Below are 24565 nucleotides of genomic sequence, written 5' to 3'. Positions count from 1 at the left end.
TTTAGAGACTGTGACAAGGTAATCAAATCAGATTTACTTGAATTCTTCAGAAAGAGACGTTGCCGAGGGATCTTTCCAAACTTCAATAGATCAAAGCACTAATAAACGTCAAAATGAATATAACATTTAGCACCTAATTTCTCCCAGTGCCTGTCTTCGACCGGCTTTTCTTCTCCTGGCCTTGCACATGTGAGCCGGGCTTGGCTGACTGAATCCGAGGCTAAGACTCCGACTGCTGGCAGCTCGACAAACCAATTATAAAGCGTCGAGTTTGATGTGCACGTGTTGGGAGAGATGGCGATGGGCAGCGGCTCCGATCGCGATCTCTAACCCGCGGCGGGTATATCCAATATATCCAATATCGGAATTAGCCGCTATCTGCGATCAGCGGGGCAAAAGTAGGTGAAAGATGGCCAGTGCGGCGATAAAGGTAAGTGGATCACAGGTAATTTCAATAGCGGTCTGTTCGAGCTTTAAATTAAAGTTCAATTACTATGATAAGCCACTGCTATTCCCAAGATATGTGCTATATATCAAAATGATCTTTACAGCTTGGAAACATTTTGGCTAATGACTGCATTTACTTGGCCCCCAAACTACTATGCTTCCCAGTAGTGTATATGGTTGGATCTGCATCACACAAAACGGCTGATTGTCGAAGGAGGGGGGGAATGGGTGGGGTTGGCGAAGGGGCAGAGTGACACTCACATGCGGCAGAGCCCCAAGTCCACCACTGATTGCTGTCAGCAATCTTTCGCCATGATTCAAGCTCGTCGTTCGTCGTTCGTCGCTGCTTTTGCGGCTTTTATTTTGTGGTTCTTGGGAGCTGACCCCATTCAATGTCATTAACTCGGCCCAAGGTCTGTTTGCTTTTCAGCTAGCCAGCCCCGCAGACGCTGGCAATTTCGCATAATTGGCTGAAAATTATGAAATGCTACGAGGAGGGACCAATCGCTGGCTCCTCGTTGCGGTGGCATCTTCATTTCAGTCGCAGCCCGTTGAACTCCAATGAACTCTCTCCAGCAGCCAGCAGCACTGGGAGAACTTCCCCTACTTGTTCTCTTTATATGCTTCCTTGTTCTTAATGCGATCGGGAATTTCTGTCAGTGTATGTTCTTTGGCCAACCAACCTGTCAGCGGCTCGTCCAACTGTTCGCCCCCGGGCCAAAAAAGATCTTCATGGGATCGGACTGCTCGACTTCCTTTCACCGGCGAACTCAACTGTAAACGTTCCAGTCACTTAGTCAACAATCTGTTGCATCTAATTGTCTCTGCAACAAATTACTCAATTCCAGTTGAATGCTGAAAGGAGATCGGCACTCAGAATCCCATCCAGACGCAGATGGACACAACGAGATCCCAACGACGACCGGCTGGTCAACAGGTTTGACATAATTTTCACTTTAGTTTGTTTTTAAAAGCACACATTTGCACGCAGCTGAGGGATAGCCAACCAATCCCCATCCGATCCCCGAGAGCGGATCACTGCGAGGACGATAATGATAATGATGATGACGCTGCGCCGAGTAACTCAATCGCAAAATCCCACATGGTCACCCAACTCCAGCTCCAGAGCCCCGTTCCATCTTCCCGATGAGTCAAACGGGCACTTTAGTGGGCGTGGCGCACTTCCGCAAGTAATTTGCTGCGGTTCTGGTGAGGATCATCGGGGCGGTGGTCTTATAATGGAACATTTTAATGCTGAAACCGATGCTTAAAAACAAAGTCATAAAAGCGAAGTGGGAAAAAAGTGTGGCACAGTGGATGGGATGAGTATCATTTATGTAGCTCAAAATTGATAAATCTGTAACATTTCCAACAAAACCACAAAGATTGGCTTAATTGAGATGAAATTCCTCAACCCTTTCGATTCCAAAAAGTTGAAAACTAGGTTACTTGTGAGCACTTTCAGTGCCATCGTACTGCGATGATGGGGACAATAATGGTGCTGTCGAGAGTGCAGTTGCCACAGTCGCAAGATAAATACTCAAGGCAACTTGATCAGTGGCACACGGAGATCATCAGCACAGAACACGAAACATGGCCCAGATGGAAGCGATGGAAGCGATGGAGCCGCTGGCTGGTTAATGGAGGAGGGTAAAAACTTGCCAACGGAGACACGTCAACAATGAGGCATAAAAACGGGAGCACAGTCGCATGCAACATAATTGAAAGCAATTTGTGGTCCTGAATCTGAATCAGAGTCTCTGTCTCCCGTCCCCAGATCTTTGGGAACCCGGGCCCCAGCGTCGGCATTACATTGATTGCCATTGCCCCACACTCGCTGCGCACTTCACCCAATCCCCCAACCGGCAGCTAGTCGTCCATCCATCCGTTCATTCATTCACTCATTCACTCACTTGCCCAGCCAGTCACTCACTCGCTCACTCCATCAGTCACACGTGTTGTTTGTCAATCTGGAGCATGGGGATCGCACACTTGGGCACTGAGAAAAATACTACTATATACTATGCTATTCATAAGAAATAAGATCTTCTAGTTTTAATTCAGAACATTGGCTTTCTTCAGTGCATGAAATCATATCATATCATATCATATATTATCATATTATGTTTGATTCACAATCCCCAGTTGTGAACAGAGTTTTTTCTGAGTGCACGGCTGCATGAAATCACCAGAAGGTGAACGGCTGTTCGAGTGGAGCGGAAGTCGCTTAGTTCCGGCGCGAGGCAGCCCCATTCGCAGTCCATCCTCGCTTTCCTGCCACCTGAGGCGCTCGTTCTCAGCTCCAGAGGCGAAGATCTTGGGTCCCATGGCTGGATGGGGTTGTGTCGGCGGTTACGCAACTGTGGCAATGTCTTTGATTTGTATCTCTGACGTCGCGGTCGCCGCTACTTCCAAAAAGTAATTGCAAACAGCTGAGCAGCATGTGCGGCCAGTTGGTTTTCCGTTTTGGAATTGCCTTTCCCAAAATTCCTGAATTGTGCAATTTTTGATTGTGAGTGCTCTATTTGCGAGCTGCGCCATGTGATTACAAATATTTCGGGGAACTGTTTTAGTTTGCTTTTACTTTATTTGAACTTATGATTTCCTTAGTTTTCATCATGAAAATAAAAATTATCTGCCATTCCAATGAATTAAATGTAATGTGCAAATCATTTGACCACAACAAATGGCAATCTGTGAACCATTAAATTCAGGGTCGAATCCGTGACGAATTCACTCCTTGCTGCCGCTTGCAATCGCATTTTTGGGGTCATTTCGCTCCAGATAAGCTCCGCTGAGCAATCAACATGGGGCTGTTGGATATGTGTACATATGAGCACTGTACCCACGAATCCCCAGTACACTCACTTTATGTGCGATATACGTACAGTAGCCACTTCCTACAGATGTGGAGACTTAATCATTGTTGCTTCGGAAGGAAACTCCGCCGTGCTGAAACTGCACACTTGGCTGCACCTCGTCTCCAATGCAAATATATGCTGAAATTAATTTAGAGGAATTTTTCAGATTTTTCTGCAGGCTTCCATTCTCGTTTATCGTTTCTTTCAGTGCACTGCGAATGTCATCTGCACGCATTTCGCCCACTTAGCATTTAAGTTGCTAACTTGAACGGCGAACACAAGGCGAACTGCAGTGGGGCTGAACTGAAATCCAGGTGGAGCAAGTTGTGTGATCTTTGGCTTGGAGCGAACAGCTGTTGCCATGTTAATGCTAATGCCAAATCACGCATACGCCTCGTTGTGCGGCCAAGCGTGGCAAATCGGCTGTGTTTGCTTAGGTGGCCGCCGCGATTGCGATGCCCCAGCAATTCAAGTGCAGTGCCCATCAATAAAGTGAAATTTGTTGGATGGCTGCGGAGCTTCTGCCGCTGCCACTGGTGGCACTGGGTGCCACTGGGTGCCACTGAATGCGGCACGGTATCCACATACTTACTTGTATTTATTTTCATCAGCAGCAGCTGAGCCGCAGCAACCGGACGCACGTGTTCATTTTCATTTGGCGCAGAGAACGCAACAATGATAAACAGCCGCAGCTGTGCACTTGGAGAAAAGTCGGTACGGAATGGGGGGGAAATTATGATTATGTGTTTTAGTTATGATCAAGTAGCCAGTTGCATGCAACCTTATAGATACAAAGTCAGCTGATTTGATTTCTTATATGAATTTCCACTATTTACACTATTTGTGCTTTTTTTTCAGTGCTGGCAGAATCTTTGTAGACGGGGCCCAGCGGAAGACGCGACTGGCAACTGCGGAAATTATTCATTCAAACTGCTTGACTGCGTCGGCCGAGCGGCTGTTTTCACTGGGGTTTTTTCATATTCAATGCTGAAGAAATTTGAAATTCATACAAATTGCAGGGCGCAGCAACAAAGGGGAGCCACCCACGCAGCTCCACAATGTCCGGCAGTTGCGATAGTTACTACAACAGCCATCCATTCTCGTGACGAGCAACTGCGGCAACTGTCCGTCAAAAAGTCAGCGAAGCGCGGAGGAGCAAAAACGCAACGCTTTTGTTTGGCTTTGGCCCCCAATAATTATTGCTGCCCCTTTTTTTGTTTTTCGGTTTCTATGTTAACAATTGCATAACACAAAGGCCCCAGATGAAAGCTTCGTGCTGGAAGCCCCAAGCTTTCTCCTCCACTCCACTCCAGTCCAGTTCACTTCAATCCAATCCAATCCATCAAGATCGGTTTTTTGGGCAGTGAAACAAAGGCGAGCGAACTTGGCTCGTCTTTCACACAGGTGTGCTCAATCAATCAACATGAGATCACATTAAACCGGAGGGCAACAATGGCCACGATAATCACACTCAGCTGGGCCGAGTCCAAGTCCGCCACAATACAGTCGATCCTCGCTAAGATGGGCTTCTCAAGGAATAGCAAGGTCACACGGTGCCTTTTCAGCTAATTAACTTTCATAGAGACTCACCTGATCGATACTTGAAATATCATTAATGTCCGCTTTGGGCAAGCTTCACTGTCACACGTTTTTTTGGAGCTACGCACCCGCAACGTGGTCCATGGTCCACGCTCATGTGTGTTGATAGCTTTTGTTGCCTTTTTATATAATGTAACTGCTTGGCTAAGGGGGCCTCATTAAGACCCTCACATTCAATGACCATTTGTGGCCACCTCGAGTGATTTGGGGAGGGGAAAGGGGGACCAACGTGACCCCGCCGCCTGAATAGACCCAGCTGATTGCTGTAACATTCCACACTTAATTAGCGGACCTCCGAGCGGCGGTTGAAAGAGTTGTACGCGGGCACAGACATTTTCGACTTTGTTTTCTTTATGGCTAAAAGTGTACGCAACATGGGAGAAAAGTCGAGATTGCCGAGGCTGTGAGTCATTAACGTGGCCATAGCCAGCAGGAAATGGAACTATTAGACTATTAACTATATCAAATCAGTGCTCTGTACTCAGTATAAGTGGAATATTCTTTAAAAATATAGTAGGTACCATGATATAGGCACCGCCTGTCACTCGATTTCCATATGAAAGTAATCATCCGACTGCCCACTCCAGCTTGCCCCTCTTCGCCAGCCGAAGGGAGTGGCATCCACATGAAAGAGCCGAAAAGCCGCAAGTCAATATTTGTCGCAGCGCTGAGCAATTTTAATTGGATATTTGTCGCAGCCCCTCTGCAAAAGCCACAAGTCAGAAAACGCGACAAGTGTCCATATTCTGTGTGTTAGCGCTAAGCCAAATTAGCATATGAATAAACTTTCGGGCGAGTGTTTTGGCCCGCTCGCTTGGACTTGGACCTGGTTTCTTTCTCGTCTCGTGTGTCGCACTGTAGAAGGCGGCACTGCTGGCTACATCAAAGGCGGACCACACCGAATCGCTGGCAGGAGGAGGGGAGGGGGAGGGGGAGGGGCAGCATGTGCACTTTAACGCACATGAAACTGATCCCAAATTGGAGGTCACGTAGTCGTCCGCTGCAATGGCCAGTGCGGCACACTCGCAGAAAAGAAATCCAGAGACTCGAAATCCACTTTCGTTGCCCAGAGCTACGAATGAGTAATTAGCCAAGTTGATTTTGCTAACCAAAAGTGAAAATTGTGAAAAAGATCTTGCAGGTGATTTGCTGTAATTTTATAAAGGCGAAAGAACAGATCTTAGCAATGCGAGAATTTATATAAAATATGTAAACAATATGAAACTACTGCATTAATGGTGCGTTATCTTAGGGGGATATTTCTCTGAGTGCAGCCGAACGAACGCCTTCGTTTTGGCCCGGCTCATATAAATTACACAATGCTGCCGCCGAGATGCAACAACAAATCGAGTGGCAGCGGACCGCAACCGCCGATGGAGGCAAGTGAAACCCTGTAAATGCAATGAAATGGTTTTTAGCTTGTGCAATTTTTCAAAAGCAGAAGACGAAATTGAAGATCGCCAGGCGGCCAAAAGCAGCGGAACAGTCGGCATACCAATAATATGGTTTTGATGTTTCAACAAGGTCAGAACAGCTGCCACTCCCCCTGACCCCTTGAACGCCACCACAATCGCAGAGCAAACAAAGGCCATAAACATAATGCGCCGCTTCACGCAATTTTTCGAGCCACGGATCGCTACACTGAGAGAAATCGCACACCCTTTTATTGTAAAAAAGAATATTAGTATGTACGGACTACATTTGATTTTAGGAAGCAAATAGTGCAACTCAATATTTAAGTATCTATTTTTAATATACTTAATTATCTGGAAACCACACATTTCCACATATTATTCTACGATTCCCTTTCGGTTTAGTTAAAGTTCGAAGGTTTTGGCCTGACCATCGAATTGTATTTGGCCCTGTCCTCGGTTCGTCTTGGTTAACTCGAGTTAAGTTCGCTTCGCTGGTTCTTTTGAACCCGAGTCTTTCTCTTTGAACCTGAAGCGCCGGGCTCGTGGTTTTGGGACCGGGATCGGGAAATAGGGTCTTGGGGCCTGGGACCTCTGATTGGCAGTCTTTTGGCCCATCAGGGGATCGATTTGGCATGCTTGGGGATTTGCATCGGATGCAGATCGTGAAATCCCAAGGGTCACAGGCAGTTGAAAAGCTATTAGTGGTAATGGTTAACGATTTGAAGCAACAGACTGGGTGGATTCCGAAATGGGACCGTCAAATTGCTGGCTTTCAAATCAGCAATGTATTTAAATGTGTATTTTATGTGATATTGCGATATTAATGCGTTTTGTTTTATAATAAAATCACTGGAAGCTATTTCATAACGCATAAGAATGGTATTGTAATGAATTTAAATTTCGGGAATTTTCCGTTCCAGAGAGAGAGTTGGCATATTCCTCTCATTTCCAGTAGTTTCCATGATCAGAGCAAAAGAGAGCAAAGCTCCGTTATATCCTCGCTGATGCCTTCTTTTCCAAGCTCGACGCCATTTGTCATTTCACAGGTGCGCATTACTCTGACGGTCGCGTTTTCGATGCACGTGTTCTAAATAGTTTTATTAAACTATAAGCGCTCAGTAAAAGTTAATACTTGTGTTAATACTAATATTATCATTACCTACGGACATTTCTCTTTTGATTTTGCGTAATCAAAGCCACCTGCAAGAAGTAAAACAACGCGGTTCAGTGCACACGTGTGTATGTGTGTGTGACCTTCAAACAGTTGCAGTGCCAATTTTACGCGAAAGAGACATCGAAAAGGGAGTATTCTACTTAAAATGAATGTATTTTCGGTTCATTAGAATATTATCGATAATGTGCAAATTCAAATTGCAGTGAATAATTGCAATTTATGGTTTTTAATTTAAGCATTCACACGTGTGACGTGCGTTTTCTTTGGTGTGTGTGTGTGTTCCCGATGCGACGACTTCGCCGTGATTAATTCCGCCGTGCTACTACTTCGCCGTGGCTTAATGTCGATATGGTTATACTTCGCCGTGGTTAATTGAAAGTGTGATGGCAATGATTTTAAATTCGCCGCAAATAGTGTTTATGATTTGCGGCAAGTTAAAATTAATTAATTTTTTTTTCAGTGTCGTTTTTTTGGGTGGTATTTAAATTTTATAAAAATTTATTGTTTTCAAATAAAAGTGAAAGATAAATATAGAGGGAAATGTCCCATTGTAAAGTGTTTTTTGTTTTGTTTTTTATTTTAATGTGTTCAAAAAGTGAAAATCCATATATTCTCTTTAACATTGAGCTACAAAGGTAAGTTTTAATGAAAAGTTTTTGAAAATTACAAATGTCAATATGTCTTAAAATATTTCGAACCATTCTATTTTTTAAATTATACGGCAATTTTCAGGCCTATAGACTTTCTGCAAAGCCATTAAATCGGCAATCGAATTTTAGTTTAGAGTAGGTACGTCCCAATGATTTTCCACCTAACGCAATCAATAAAACGGAAAAGCCCACTCCTGCCAGGGAAAATTGATCAAAGGCCCGTGGTCGGGCTGTTTGTATACGAATAAGTATCAAAATGTATATGTTTTATTGACTGCGGATGCAGTTCATAAACAATGCCATTGGTGGGCAACCCGTACTCGCAGTCGTAGTCTGCGATCCGGAGTCCGTTGTCCGGAGTCCAAAAACAGTCCGTGATCCGCAGCCGCAATATGGCGCGCATCTGTTACATGTTACCATATTTTTCCCAGCCGCCGATTCGAGGAGAATATCGTGTATTTATGAAATCAAACATAAGGTAGCCAGTCGATTGGTTCTATATCTTCTCCCCTTTGCAGCTGCACATTTGGCACACATGACAGCGGAAATTTTCAGAAAAAAGGGGGGCGGCTGGGGCGGAAAACCACACACATGGCCCGGCACCCAAAAAAAGGGAAGATTTTTATGCATTTCCAGTTAAATCGGAAGTGGAAATCAAGATCCAGAAAGAAGGCAAATGAGCATGCCGCGATTATCACGCTATTTCTGGAAGATCGGGGTTGCCCGAATGGTACCCACATGTCACTCTTCTTCCTCTTCCCCCCGAGGCGGCGGGGTGTGGGCGGGGGCTTTTTCGACGAGCTGCTAATGATGCCAACGGGTTAAATTGCGTGTTGTCCTCTATTTTTGAGCAAACAGAACTGTTGTTCATACCCTCACCTGAATGGGTACGTTGAAAATTTAATAACTGGGAAATGTAAAAAAAATATTTTTTAACTTTTAAATTATAATTGACTTTACTGACACGAATTAACTTAATAAGTATATAAGTAAATTCAGTGTGAAAGTCTTAGAGCGTACGTCAAGTTCCAAGTCCCCTGGGAAAAATGAAAATCTGCTTATGTTCTCTTAAGTTGTTTGTTATAGTCCACCTAGTGTTGCCCAATAATTTAGCCATGTTTATGGCTTCTTGATATAACCAGCGTGTCATATTTTACGATCCACGAAATGGGCGTGCTCTTGGGGACACTTTTCTCGACGTTATGAGCTTTAAATTTAAACTGGCAGCGTGAATTTGGAGGCCTCGAAAGCCGTGCGGTGTGTCAAATGATTTCTTCGACAATTTCGGGCCCGGCGATATTCGGGCATTCAAAATGCGTTTTGACACAAAATTGACATTTAACAAACTTGTTGGCCATGTTGAGGCAACTGTTTAGTGCAACGAGCCGCGACAAGTGCATAAAACACGCCCAAAACGACGACAAGTGCGTTGTCAATGTCTGTAGATGCCGCGGAAAATGCAAAAAAGGAAAAATGAGCAACGACGCCAAAATGGTCAGCACTGGGCGAACAGTTGGCCACGTTTCGATGCGATGCGATCCGATCCGAACCGATCCGACCTGCCACCGCCATATAAAGCGGCATATGGCGGCGCTGTCTCTGGCTCTATAAGGCCATTCGACCGATATTTCAAATATATACTATGTCTGCCTTTTCGTTTTGCCGGCCTGCGTATTTGGCGAATGATTTCAGCCAGCTGCCGCAATGCGAGTCCATAAAGTCATATAATCCTGCAGCTGGTGTTGGAGGCCTTACACCTTTCACAATCTGACATAAGCTTTCATAGCCAGATACTCCGAAGAGATACTTTCGTTTTTAGGGCATCCAAAACGAACAGGTAATCAGTATGAAATAACTTGTGATGTCAACTCTAAGACTCTGAAGTCTACGACTTTGGTTATTGAAGCAACAGAAAGATGGAAACATATTTTTCAATTAGGCTTGAAGCTAGTGGAAATTGAAACCCCAATTAGAATCCTGTTTATCGCCTGTGATTAATCCCAGAACGGCAACATCTCAACATCTCGCATCCTGCAATCTCGGTCCTAAACATTTGCAGCGCATTAAGCTGATTAATTGAAGTCATCATGGACTGTGGCAGACTGTGAGCAAGAAATTGGAGGCCGGAGACGCCACCAGATTGCCACATAAATTCACTTAAGATTGCAACAAGCTCCGCCGCTGGCAATTTGTAGACAGTGCCATCTACTGTGACTCTCTGCCTTCGACTCTAACTTTGGATTCAACTCAAAAGGGGGGGCACTTGAGTTCTACACTCATCGAAAATTACAAAGTTTCAAAGCACTAGGACTACTTATACTCATGCCTTGTTTTTCTGTGTGTAAGCCAGCACCCGGAAAGCAGCTGTGACAGACTTGCAGGGGAAATGATTAAGCGAACATTTAGTGGCTGCTAATGAATGTGGTGCAGCATCAGCAGCAGCAGCCAAGTTGCAGTTGCAATTGCAGGGGCAGCAAATGTCACACGCGATGTTCGGGGTCGCGAACTGCTGCGAACGACAAACGGAGGCGTCTTCGCAGCCAATCAAGAATCCAACGGAGCCGGAGATGTGGAAATGGAGATGTGGAGAAGCCACAAGCTTGCACTATAGAACTCTTCGTCAGCTGCGTTCGGCTGCAGACAAACTGCAATTGACTTGAGCACTGCCATCCCATCGCTCCTCCTCGAGTGCTGGCGCGTCATAATCCCACATGGTCTGGGTCTGGGTCTGGCTTTGGATCCAGCCGTAGTATCTGCATCTATTGTTTCCAGGCCTCAGTCTGCGGCGGTGTCTGCCGTTTGCCGTTGACTCGTCTGGAATGCAGATGTGTGCAGTTGCAGTCGGACAAACGGCCAATCATGTGGTCAACACTGCGGGAAATTAGGAACTATAACTCATGGCAAGCATCTGTTAGGTATGGTGAAAAATTAATTTGGTCCATCTAATCTTGTAAAATCATTTTTTTTTTTGGCTTTTTCGAATTATTATGATTTGCTGCCAGTGTTCAACCCACTTGCTGCTTACAGTTTTATATCAACAACGCTAGGCATTCAGTCAAGGAGTCGTCATTCTAGCAGTCGTCCCCATTCCGTTTGCCATTCCCATTCCCATTGCAATCTCATTCCCATTCCACAATTTCACTTCCCACTTCCTTGGATGCAGATGATGCAGCTGCGAAATTTACCAGATTGTACAAATATTACTTCTACACTCGAAGACTAATTAAATTTGAATTTTTGTATTAAGCGAGCGGGAGCGAGTGGGATGATGATGGTGTGCTGGTGACTCAGGGGAGGCTGACTTATAGAGGACCACTCGAGCTCCAAACTGTGACGCAGCTGCAGATGTTATGCGAGATCCTAATAAAAGACACACTTGCAGAGGCGTTTTGCTCGCAGACAACTTGGACTTGGCTCCCTGCGTTGCTGTTTTTGCATTGGATTTGGCTACATGCATATACAGCCGCACAGACCAGATCCCCACCATCCTGCATCCCCGAGCTGCCGACTTGCCACTTGGCTGGTGGTCCAAGGCGTCTAAATTTATGGCTTAATTTGGCGCTCTTGTTAAATGCGTGTGTTTGTTTGTTTGTTTGGATGTGGGGGGCGGCTGTGTAGGAGGGCGGTACTGTCAAAATTTTTGACATTTTAAGTGTGTTGTTCTGGCGAGTGGGCAAATGTTTTAACAGCAAAGTGCAGCTGCTTAATTGCCAAAGATGGAGAGATGCTTAAATAAGATGAACTAGAATATATGTGTGTAATTATGGTATCACAATTAAAGAAAATGGGATCAGATCAGAAACTCTCATGATAGATTTGTATATCCTTCATTTGCGTTTTAAAGACTAATCGACGGTAAAATATGCTGTATACTGAAAACATTTGTATATTTGTATACATGGCCAAGCTCCAAAAATGGAGGTGGAGAAATCTAACCTGAAAAAGCAGATACACGTGTGTAAGTACACAAACTTTTACGGGGCACTGTAATCGGCTTTTCAGTGGGCCGTGGTAAAAACATTTTCGCATATCGATCGATTTGCATAGAGTTTTAGAGCCAAAGGTAGGGTTCATTCGCCGCCGAGTCTTTCTGGCAATAGTCGATTGGTAATCGCGGATTGTCCGAGATACTGGTGAATGTCTTAACTGGTCCCCCAATCCGAATCGCTGCGAACCGCCAGATACGAAATGCGGGGGCGTTCGTGGTCGAACCTTTTCTAATTGTCATGCGACAGGGCAGCTCCGGATGTCAACAATGTACCAGCGATGTTGTGTTTCTCGTGTCGCCGTGCGTGCCTTGTAGTTGGAGCCCGATGTGGCCGATCGGTCTGCCATATTCTGGAGGGGTACTTTTCAGCACTTTTCAGTGTCAGCTGGGCCTGATTTGAATGCGCGTTTGGTCCGGCTTTGTCCATTTTGGTGGGCCATTTGATTGCCGCGCCGGGCAGTTAATAAATCGGGCTACAATTAAGCCAAAAACAACGGCGACACGACAACAACTTGATGTCTGCGCTTTAAAAATAGCCACGCCTTGTCTGGCTGTCTGTCGATTTTTACATAATTATAATTAGCCCCAGCCGGAAATCGGTCAGCCACTTGACGGCCTTTTACGGAATTGTCGCATAATTGAAATTTAATTTGGGTTAACAGAAGGCAGGGGCTGAGCTCCTTGTAATTTATGCTATATTTCTCAGCGCCTGAAATCGGTTTAATTTAAATTAAATACATTCTGGCATCCACTTCCTATTGAATCCCAGTGTGTTTGTGGTTGGGGGTGTGTGCCAACTAGTTTGTCGTGCCAGAAGAGGTGCAAAAGTTATGATTTATTCCATTCGAAATTAAAGATAACACCCGGCCGTGGTTCGTGGCAACGGGGGGCAACAGGGGGTAATGTCGTGCCGACGCCAGCAGCGCTAAGTCTGGCACAATGGAGGTGACAAATCTTGGCCAGCCAGATGGATTAGACACCTGCGGATTGCGACACCGGCAGAAGCAGGAAACTAGGATTGCCCAAATGGTCATGGATGAGATGCATCTCGAACATCTCTGTATGGAGTGTGAGCATGGGGCCAGAGGAGCCCCACACCATCTTCAGACTACACTTTCGAGTTAGCTGCATTGGCAAAAGAGATAATCATGTCAGCAATTTAAGAAATGTTAATGTGACTTTTGATATTTGCCTCAGACATTTCAGCCAAGCAAATCTTAATTATTTCTAGGCCAAGTGTTTGAAAAGTTAATCGAGCAATAACCACTTATGCAAACTGTTAAGATATTATCTAAAGATTATTTTAATTGATCGCTCATAAGCACTCTAAGTACATATGTACTGAGTGCTTGTGTAAACTGTGCTAGTTAAAAGTTATAAACTGATAGATTGCATATTAAAGCCGAAAATACTTTCAAACTAATCAAACTAGTGGTTGTTGAATGATATGCCAAACAAAGTCCATCTTTGAGTATGAGAAAGCTTTCAACATATTTGAGTATCCGACCCGACGGCTTTTCCTACAATAAATTCTTGTCTTCCCGCATTTAAAGAAAGAATGATGAATTTCGATCTGAGCAATTTTCCAGCTTTCTGCTACGTGACCTTATACAAAAAACCCGAGGCAACTGAATCTCGGTAGCCTCGGAGCAAATTAGAGACGCTCCTTCTCCACTTTGTTGGCCAATTTGTGCACAATCTCCAAGGGAGCTAACCCAATCAAGCAAATTGATTGCGCCGCTCTTTTCTAGGACACAAATAAGAAGGCGTTCTCTCCCATGACCATTCAAATCAAACAAATGCGTCAATTAAGTTTGTATAACCAAATTGAAGCGACACACGACCTGGACGTGCGTCAATTAGGGAGAGGGCTGCGATAGGACATGTAGAATGGTGTTCCTATGGTGACGGTGGTTGATCGGATCCCGGCCACACGCCCACTTTCCACGGAAGGTGGCCACGTGGCCGGGAGTTTGTGCACTGAGTCAACAAGGCTTGGGATCGGACCTCATTAGTCTGTGCACTGCGAGAAATCATGGCTGATACCTGAGAATAGCTCAAGTGCATGATTGTGACTTGCTAGAAGAGATCTAAATAAAAATGTTACCAAATATCGTTGTATTTCACTAAACTAAGTCATCATATTCATGTTATGGTGGATCGTGATTGATAAGTATTTTATGTATTTATTTTCATAAATTTATTTAGTTGAGTGGAGCAGGTAAAAGTTAGGCCCGACGGAACATAAACGCGCCCGCAGCTGCTTTGAATTCCTGGGGCCACGTGTCAGAAATGCACGTCCACCCCCTGCCCCAAAATATATATGTATATACCTATATACATACATATATGTAAGATTGTTTATTATTATTAATTTAATTATTAGTTTAATTCTAAATGCGGTAATTATATAAAGTATTCTTAGTTTGTGACCGAACGACTGCTGCTGAGAACTCGACTGACTGCTACGCTGACTTCCACCCAACTCCACTGCTGCCTTGCGATCGTTCCTTCGATGACTGATTGTCGATAACTTCCATTTCCGACAATCATGTTGCTGCTCAACAGCGCTGCCAACCGGGTTGTTGCCAGCCTTCAGCCTTACTCCATGTTACATTCGGCCCTCCTGATCATCATCATCCGACCCGGATGACAATAGGTCTGCATTTTCGGCTATGTACTTCCACAACTTCATGTTGTCACAGCTGGTGGATGTGACATTGGGTCCTTCGACGTTTGCTGCTTTTTTAACGTCATATCTGCCATTGTCTTTGACTCCTGTGACTTCGTATGGACCTAAATACCCGCTTGCCATCTTGCGGCCAGCTACAAATTGGGTCCTTTTAATTGCAACCAGATCACCTGCTTTGTATTTGTATTCAGCTCGGCGCTTTTTGTCGTAATTGCGCTTGTAGTCCTTCTGCGCCTGCTCGATGTTGCGTTTTACCAGCTGTCTCATCTCATAGCGGTCCTCGTTGAATTGACAGACCACTTCTTCTTGGAGCAGTTCCAGTAACCGATCCTCAACTCGGGTGTACATCTTGGTGCCAAACATGACCTCAAATGGTGACAGCTTCAGTGATGAATGCACGTGACAGTTGATCGCCTTTTGTACCTCAGGCACATATTTGTACCACTTCGACGGTTCGTCTGAAGACAGCTTTGATATTATTGCCAAAATTAAACGATTTACTCGTTCTATCTGGCCGTTGCCTCTGGCCACTCCAGTAGTTGTGCAGACGTGTTCCACGTTATGGCTGCTCATAAATTGTTCGAACGCACCACTCGTAAAGGCCGTTCCTTTGTCGCTAACAATTCGCTTAGGGAAACCAAAAATGTTTGACCAGTCGGTCAGCCTCTTGACCACTTCTTCCTGTCCGGTTGATTTGGTTGGGAATAACCAGACAAACTTTGAAAACGCATCGACTGTTGCCAGAATGTATTTATACTGTTTGGCCGATGAATCCATTGGCCCCAAATGATCGATGTGTAGTGTGTGCAACGGTGCGTCTCCTTTATCTATGCAATTTAGATATCCCTCCTGCTTTCCCAACTTTTTGCTGTGGATGATACATTTTATACAGTTAGAAATTAGCTTTTTTACCTTGTATTCCAAATGAGGAATAAAAAATTGCTGCTGTATGCTATGCATCGTCTTTTGCAACGACGAATGGCCCACTTCATGTGCGCTTTGAATCACCTCCCTCTCCATTAGTGCAGGGACAACCAGTAGTTCATTGCCATTGACCATACTATACAACAGGCCACCTTTTAGCTTGTAGGGTTGGAATAGACGATCTTTTAGAATTTCCAGGATTGCTCTAATTGAATCATCGTTCTGCTGCGACTTTTTAATACGTGCTGTCAACTCGGATGTTATCATCATGCATGCTTGGGGATGGCGGCTTAAAAAATCAACGTGTCTCATTCTTTCTCCTGCACGATGTTCGGGTTGAAAATTAAAATCCTGCATATAGAGAATCCATGGGCCAACTTCTCTTGGGACATCTGCTTTTTTTGTTGTCTGTTTAAATGCGACACAGTCCGTGACGAGCTTGAAAGGGACTCCCAATAAATAGTGTCTGAACTTTTTCAGAGCTAAGTATGCGGCTTTTACTTCAAGGTAGTAACTATGACGATTTGATTCGGCTTTTGTAGTTTTTCTGCTCCAAAAGCAGACTGGGTGAAAACTGCCTTCGAACTTCTGCAATAAAACGGCTCCTAACCCGTCCTTAGAGGCATCTGTATGAAGTTCGGTTTCTGCTTCTCGTGAGTAGATCCTCAATACTGGTTCGTTTACCAGAATCTCTTTCAGCTTATTCACCGACTGCTGCTCTACTGGTCCAATGTTGAAAATGGCATCTTTTTTTAATAGGTCCGTCAGTGGTCTCGCAATTTGGGCGTATCCAGGTATGAATTTTCTGAAGAATCCTGTGAGACCCAGAAATCCTTGAACGGCTTTTACATTCTGAGGTGTTCCAAAGGAATTCACTGCTGATGTTTTCTCTTTTCCAGGGCATATTTGTCCACCTTCGATAATATGTCCCAGGAAATGAATTCGCCTCTGCATAAAGTTGCACTTCTTCCATTTTATTTTTAGACCAAATTCTGCAGCTCTCTTAAGTACCATTTCCGTCTTTTCCATGCATTCTTCTGGGGTAGCGGCATATACAATTATGTCATCCATATATAGCTGCATTATATTGGAATTAATTAGTTCTTGAAAAATAAATTGAACGAACCGTATAAACGCTGCTGGGGAATTCTTAAAACCAAAGGGCGCTTTGTTAAACTCGAATAAGCCTTCTCGGGTAACAAATGCTGTGTACGGCTTGCTGGCTTCTTCTACGGCCACATGAAAAAATCCGTTCTGTAAGTCCATGGTTGTAAACCATTTGGCACTCTGCAGTTTTTCAAGCACCTCCTCCATTATGGGTTCCGGAAAACAATCCATCAGAACCATGGTGTTCAATTTTCTATAGTCCACGCAAACGCGTAGGGTACCATCCTTTTTCTTGACAACGACTATGCGACTGGCAACATTTGATGTAGATTTACGGACGATTGACTGCTCGACCCATTCCTCTACCTGCTTCTTTACAGCTATAGCTTCTTCTTCAGATAGTCGGGTGTGTCCATGGCGAAAGGGTTTAATCACGCCATCAGGAATAATTTTGAGTTCGACTGGACATTGCTTTATCTGCTTGGGTGGTGTTTCGTATGTTCTCTCTATCATGCGTTCAACGTCTTCTCGGTATTGTGGTGCAACTGTAAAAGAAGATTCTTCACAAATATTAAACATTTGGGAATACTCAACCGCTTGTTTTTTATCTGCTTCCAGGTCAAGAAAAGTATAGCCTTCTGCACTACAGATAAGACGAAACTTGCTGATAAAATCGTGTCCCACTATTCCATCGCAACTGAATTTAGAATCGTGGACGACTAAAACGTTGTGGCTTGCTTCCACCTGGTCGGTCTTGATTAATGCTCTGAAGCATCCAATCGGCTGTGTTGAGGCATTTCCCAAACCTCGCAATACTGTTGCAGTGCGGTTTAAATCAACATCTTTCATCTTCTTGAATATAGCTTCTTTAATTATGGTCACATCTGATCCTGTGTCCACCAGACAGTTGATGATAATCCCATTTATGATTACTGGCTTTGTTCGTGCACTATCAACGTGAATGCGCATGCTGTTTACTTTTTCCGGACACTTGCTTGAGATATGGCCCTCTTGATTACAGCTGAAACATTTGGTAGGAAGTGTACAATCCTTTCGTTTGTGTTCCCTCGAACCACAGTTGAAGCAGTGATCTGCTTTTACACCTTGTGTAATTTGCTTTGGTTTTGGTTGAATATTCGGCTTGTCAACAATATTCAGACTCTCGTAGATTTCGAATTCTTGCTTTAATTCCTTAAGAGTTTTACAACGGAGCATAGCACCCTTATACTCCTTTTTAATGTCGAGGCCGTTTACGATATGAGTTATCAAAGCAACTGTTTCAACTTCACCTAAGGCTGCTATTTTCTTCATTTGTAACAAATAGTCGTGTAGAGTCTCCTCCCTCTTCTTCTTCCTGTCTTGCAACTTTTTGTGAATAACGGCGCTATTATAGCTGCCTGAAAATTCTTCAATTAGTAACTCTTTGAGTTCAGTGTATCCACTGACACATTCAGATTCTAAGAAAAGTTCTGCTGATCCAATCATCTTACTTCTGGCTTGAACATATTTTTGTTTCTCCGAAAGTTCATATGCCTCGGCATTTTTCTCAAAAATTTCAAACCATTTTTTAATAGGAATTGATTTGCCATCACAGTCACTTACAACTTTTTCAAATTTTTCTGCAGCGATAATTACTTGCCCCTCTTGTTTAGATTTTGCCAACATGCTCTGGGTTAGAGTATTCATCATTTGTTCAAATTTCTCTTCGACTTTAGCACTAGCGTCTTTATTCTGCTTCTTTGCCTCTGCTTCTCCTACAGGCGCCAACTTTTGATCTTCTTCGTTCATTTTTTCTTTTCTGCTTTCGTCCTCGCTTTCGTTCTCTAGAATTGCTTGTATTTGGTCGGTGTTAAGTTTTTTATTTGTAGGTGGTGTACGTGTGAACATTCCGCGACAAGGCACTAACACCAGCAAACAACGACAATGTTCTAACGGCGCGACGGTAGTCGATTTTGCAGACGGCGCCACCGGTTAAAAGACAAATTTTGATTTTCGTTAGAAACGAATTTCACCACCTTTGCAATTTAATTGTTTTAAATTCCACAACAGCAAAACGACTTGAGTCTGTATGAGTTCAACCGATTTTTTCAACTTTCAATGCAGTAGACGTAGCCATAACTTTACAACTTTAAAGACTAAATCCACGCACACGACAATTTCAACTTTATCAGTTCTCTCTAGCAGCTTTCCCGACTTTTACCGACTTGTGTTCAAACAAAATCTGTACAACTGATTTTTCCAACTTTAAATGCAATAGATATAGCCACAACTTTACAACTTTTAAAGACTATATCCACGCACACAACAATGTCTTTTTTCTTTAAACAACTGCACCTTCATATAACCGATTTAGGACTGGACGAGCCCCCATGTAAGATTGTTTATTATTATTAATTTAATTATTAGTTTAATTCTAAATGCGGTAATTATATAAAGTATTCTTAGTTTGTGACCGAACGACTGCTGCTGAGAACTCGACTGACTGCTACGCTGACTTCCACCCAACTCCACTGCTGCCTTGCGATCGTTCCTTCGATGACTGATTGTCGATAACTTCCATTTCCGACAATCATGTTGCTGCTCAACAGCGCTGCCAACCGGGTTGTTGCCAGCCTTCAGCCTTACTCCATGTTACATATATGTAAGTATAGAGTCTATGCTATAGACATTCCCCCTATTTTTGCACTCCCGGCTCTCGTGTTGTGTCGGCGAACAAATGTCGCCAAGCGCTGCTTGACCCAATTGCCGTGCTGGGGTCATGATAATTTCAGGAGCTTTGGCTTTTGTGTATTTCGTGATCGTGAGTCGAGTTCAGGCTATATGAATCTGAAGTCGGAGGCCAACAGCAAGGCGCTCCTTCTGACGGTTGCAGTCTTGCACGTGGTCCAAAGGCCCGAAGACAACTGCAATTCGAAGACAATTTCTGGCTCGTTTCGGCTTCCCATTTGCATAAAAATCAAAGTATAGAAATGCAATGTCTCTTGGCATGGATTTATGGCCGGGAGGAAAAGAAGGCAGCGCCAAGGTGGGCGCCACACGATGGAAAAATCAATAGGAAAATGTGTACACAGCGTTTTCTTGTGGGGGCAATCTTGTACATTTTGGGGGTTGCATTTTCACTCTCTCGACTTTTTATGAATTCAAAATGGCCGCCGTCTTGCGCCGTGAAAGCAGTCGGAAAATGCATTTTCAGAGAGAGCATCGATGCCTGAGAGAGAGTGGAGAGTCTCCAAAAAGTTTTGTCACCCGCACAACAATTAGGGGTTGCTGGGCTCCAAGTCCGAGGGGTTGTTCCCTGGGAAAGCTGCGAAATCGATTAATGTGGACACCAGATGCAAGGCATTTCGTTGGCTCAGCTTTAAATGGCCTGGGTTTGATTGGGTCCTAAAATGATAGCGGAACTTTTGCTTTAACCACCTCTATAAGGTGTTGGTGGGAAACACGGGTACTTGGCACCAGATGCAACGCTTTCCGTTGGCTCATGGATGAAGGGATAGAACGTAGCAATCTAAAATCCTATTGGAACGTCAGTAAACTCCCCAATTTAGTAGTACCTCTAAAAAATCCCAATATGATTGATTCCCAGCTGTCAATGATGATATGGAACTTCCCGTGCAAAGACCAATCCCAACCACTTGACAGCAAGGATGAAGAGAAGAAAAGCTAAAAATAAGGGGCGGACTATAGCCGAGCACACGTGACCTTAACAAAAACGACACGAGGCCGCGTTCTGCTCATTAAGAGCGTCTGACAAGCGATTTTCGTGTTCCGATATGATCTTTGCAACATCCCAAATCCGGAATCCCAGAGCTCAAAGAAGCTGGGTTCGGAAAAATCGAATTTTTGAAATTTAAAAGCTGGAATCGTTTGCCCATTTTTTGCCCATGTTTGCCCACCAATTAGTTTTTTTTGCCCACGTCCAGTTTTTGAGATATGAATTTTCGAACAAGTTCGAAAATTTTCGAAGATCAAAAATTTCACTTTTTTCAAAATTTTTTTTTTTTAATCGCAATAACTTCGTTTGCCCACGTTTGCCCACCCTTTAGAATTTTGAAATTTTCGAAAATTTTCGAAGATCAAAAATTTCACTTTTTTCAATTTTTTTTTTTTAAATCGCAATAAAATCGTTTGCCCACGTTTGCCCACCCTTTAGAATTTTGAAAAAATGTATACTTTAGAAAATATAAGACATTCAAGTTTACCTCGGTCTACTTTGCCCACCCTTCGAAATTATTTTTTTTCGTTTGCCCACTCTTAAAAATAAAAAATTTCGATTGCCCACCTCTTAAAACTAAATAATTTCGTTTGCCCATCCTTTAAAATTAGTTTATTTCGTTTGCCCACCCTTTAAAATTAGTTTATAATGTTTGCCCATCGTTTAAACTTAGTTTTTTCATTAGCCCACCTCTTTAAAATATATATTTTCAGTTAAAAACGTTTGCCCACCCCTTAAAAATGGTTTTTTCGATTTTCCATCTATAAAACCAAATTTGTACAGATGTATGTAATAACTGTAAGTTGTGGCGCCAATTTACATATGTATCTTAGGATCGGCGGACAGAAGCACTAATATTATTTGATTATGATGAACACATATATGTATGTATGTACATAAATATATATGTATATATACAAAAAACTATATATATGTATGTTCATCAACACTTGCATGAAATTTATTAATGATTAAGAAAATTTGATAATTGGTCCGCCGATCCGGTGGGCTAATGAAAAAACTAAGTTTAAACGATGGGCAAACATTATAAACTAATTTTAAAGGGTGGGCAAACGAAATAAACTAATTTTAAAGGATGGGCAAACGAAATTATTTAGTTTTAAGAGGTGGGCAATCGAAATTTTTTATTTTTAAGAGTGGGCAAACGAAAAAAACTAATTTCGAAGGGTGGGCAAACGAAAAAAACTAATTTTAAAGGGTGGGCAAACGAAATAAACTAATTTTAAAGGATGGGCAAACGAAATTATTTAGTTTTAAGAGGTGGGCAATCGAAATTTTTTATTTTTAAGAGTGGGCAAACGAAAAAAACTAATTTCGAAGGGTGGGCAAACGAAAAAAACTAATTTTAAAGGGTGGGCAAACGAAATAAACTAATTTTAAAGGATGGGCAAACGAAATTATTTAGTTTTAAGAGGTGGGCAATCGAAATTTTTTATTTTTAAGAGTGGGCAAACGAAAAAAAATAATTTCGAAGGGTGGGCAAAGTAGACCGAGGTAAACTTGAATGTCTTATATTTTCTAAAGTATACATTTTTTCAAAATTCTAAAGGGTGGGCAAACGTGGGCAAACGATTTTATTGCGATTTAAAAAAAAAAAATTGAAAAAAGTGAAATTTTTGATCTTCGAAAATTTTCGAAAATTTCAAAATTCTAAAGGGTGGGCAAACGTGGGCAAACGAAGTTATTGCGATTAAAAAAAAAAAATTTTGAAAAAAGTGAAATTTTTGATCTTCGAAAATTTTCGAACTTGTTCGAAAATTCATATCTCAAAAACTGGACGTGGGCAAAAAAAACTAATTGGTGGGCAAACATGGGCAAAAAATGGGCAAACGATTCCAGCTTTTAAATTTCAAAAATTCGATTTTTCCGAACCCAGCTTCATTGAGCTGAATCCCAGCCCTTTTTTATGGTACTACGCCGCCTAAGATGAAATCTGCTAAGCTGACAACGCTGCACTGTGGGCTAAATGCGTTAATCGGGGGGAGATTTCCCGCCCCTCAACTGTTGCCACTGTTTTCCACTCCATTGCCTTTGTTTCCGCATTTTGTTTCGAGCTATTGTAAAATGCGATTTTGATTTCATTAAGATAGGGAAATGTGAGAATGACTGATGAATACATATATGTGAGAAATTAGACATGGAAAAATGTTTATAGAGTTTTCTTTTGCAATAGGATTGTGCAAATGTGGTTTTTCCCATTTCGGGCTTTAGCCTTTTAAGTATCAGTAGTCCCTCGATCATTTGTACTTTCTTTAAGGCTATTCTCTTGACTAGATCTGCAACATCTGTTCGTGGCACATCCGTATCCTCTGGAGTCCAAGCCACGTAATCATGTTACGACATAAAACTGACATGACATTTTCAGCAAAAGCGATTAATATCGCACACGACTTGGACTTGGAAATTGGACTTGGAAGTTGCAAGTTGCAAGTCGCCCGATTGCGGATTGCAAGTTGCAAGTCGGGAGTTGGATTTCGAATTCGTATTGTTGTCGGTGCCACTTCAGCAACTCTTGTTGCTCCTGGGGCAACTTGGAAAAGAGTCTTTTAAAATGACTTAATGGGGCACAGCTCATAAATTCACGAATTTGCATAAACCAAGACTATTTGGGCAACATCCGAGGGACAGTTGGAGGGAAGAGCCTTCAGGGCGAAGTGAGTCAGCTCGAAACTTGAAACTCGAGGCCCGAACGACGCAAGAGTCGCATTGTCTGACTCTGTGCGACTGTGTGACTGGCAGCCTAATAAACACAATTAACTTCATCATTTTGAACTCAAATTATTTCATTTCAATGCGATAAAATCGCAAATCACGAAGCGAAAGCTGATCAGACAATAGAGCCAGAGGACCACGACCACGACAAACAGGACGGTCGGTGAAAATTAAGTCAAACTAAGGCTGCAAAACGTTTACCAATCGGAGCGATCGGTACAAGCCAGTTACACAGGGATAAATAGCCAATTATTAGCCAATACAAAATGAGTGCAAATAACATTCTAAACCAAGTTGCAGGAACGTAAATGTACCCTGTAAATGTGGTTCTATTCAAACTTTTTAGTGTATTTATTTTTAGAATTTACGAACGCAATAATGATTTAATAATGTATTGAAATACATATGTGAAACTAAGAAATACAATTAAATGAATATCCCTAATGCATTCTGCTTTGTTTTGAGTGTTGAACCCGGTGGTGGAATTGTCTGTCCAGAGTTGGAGCAGCCGCCCGCGCCACTTTCAATTGGAGTTTGCAGCCTGCTGCAGCTGCAACTTCGGGAATGGGAATTGGAATGGGGTGCGGAATGGGAACTGGGAACTGGGTACTGGAGTCCGGACTAGGATTGGGGGATCGGGATCGGGATCGACGGCCTCGAAGGAGCAGAAGGAGAATAATGTTGCATGTCGCGCCAATTGTGTACACGATTTGACTTGGCAGCCTGACAGTGCCTGCTGCCCACTCTTTGGGCCTGTTGCTGCATTGCTGATTTTGCTGCTGCTGCTGCAGTTGCTGTTGCTGTTGCGGAGTTGCTGTTGCTGTGTCAGCTAATCAGACGGCAAGTATCTCATCTTCGAGGACTACTAGCAACTGCCAAAACACAGGCAACACAGACAACAACAGCCAAGAGCCAACAGCAACATGCACACAAAACAAAACTACCAAGTCATGTTCGCTGCCTGCAAATAAATCTCTCGGCTGCTGGTCGGTTCAATTGGGCACCCAAAACCAACAGAAAAACATGAAGGCGAAAAAAAGCCAAAAAAGAGGTGGACACAACACAATCAGAGCCAAAAGCGAAGAAAGAGTTTCCTGGAAAGAGTTTCCTGCATTGGTAATATCTATGTTGCCAGTTGCCATTGCCAGTTGGCCGCTTTCAACTGATTTAGATCGCTAAATGCTGGCAGTTGACTTTATGAGGGTCAATCAGGCTAAGCCGAAATGCAATGGCATCCGATGCATAGGAATGCCATCTGTG

At 43.1% G+C, this 24565-nt stretch overlaps 1 long non-coding RNA gene across 2 annotated transcripts; it reads right to left on the bottom strand.

Annotated features, from left to right (window-relative positions):
* Positions 1-3012: 3012 nt before the first annotated feature.
* Positions 3013-4381, bottom strand: LOC116801190. Of its 2 annotated transcripts, XR_004361828.1 has the most exons (3): positions 3901-4381; positions 3316-3446; positions 3013-3260 (listed from the first exon to the last, which is right to left on the bottom strand). It is a non-coding gene; the product is annotated as an uncharacterized LOC116801190 (long non-coding RNA). The 2 variants fall into 2 exon arrangements; XR_004361827.1 differs by lacking the exon at positions 3901-4381 and having other exon boundaries at positions 3316-3510.
* Positions 4382-24565: the final 20184 nt, after the last annotated feature.

Source organism: Drosophila sechellia, chromosome 3L (genome assembly GCF_004382195.2).
Source record: "Drosophila sechellia strain sech25 chromosome 3L, ASM438219v1, whole genome shotgun sequence".
In the NCBI taxonomy this organism is placed as follows: Eukaryota; Metazoa; Arthropoda; class Insecta; order Diptera; family Drosophilidae; genus Drosophila; species Drosophila sechellia.
Note: the sequence above shows the minus strand (reverse complement) of the source record. Positions and strands in the feature narration are given on the sequence as shown.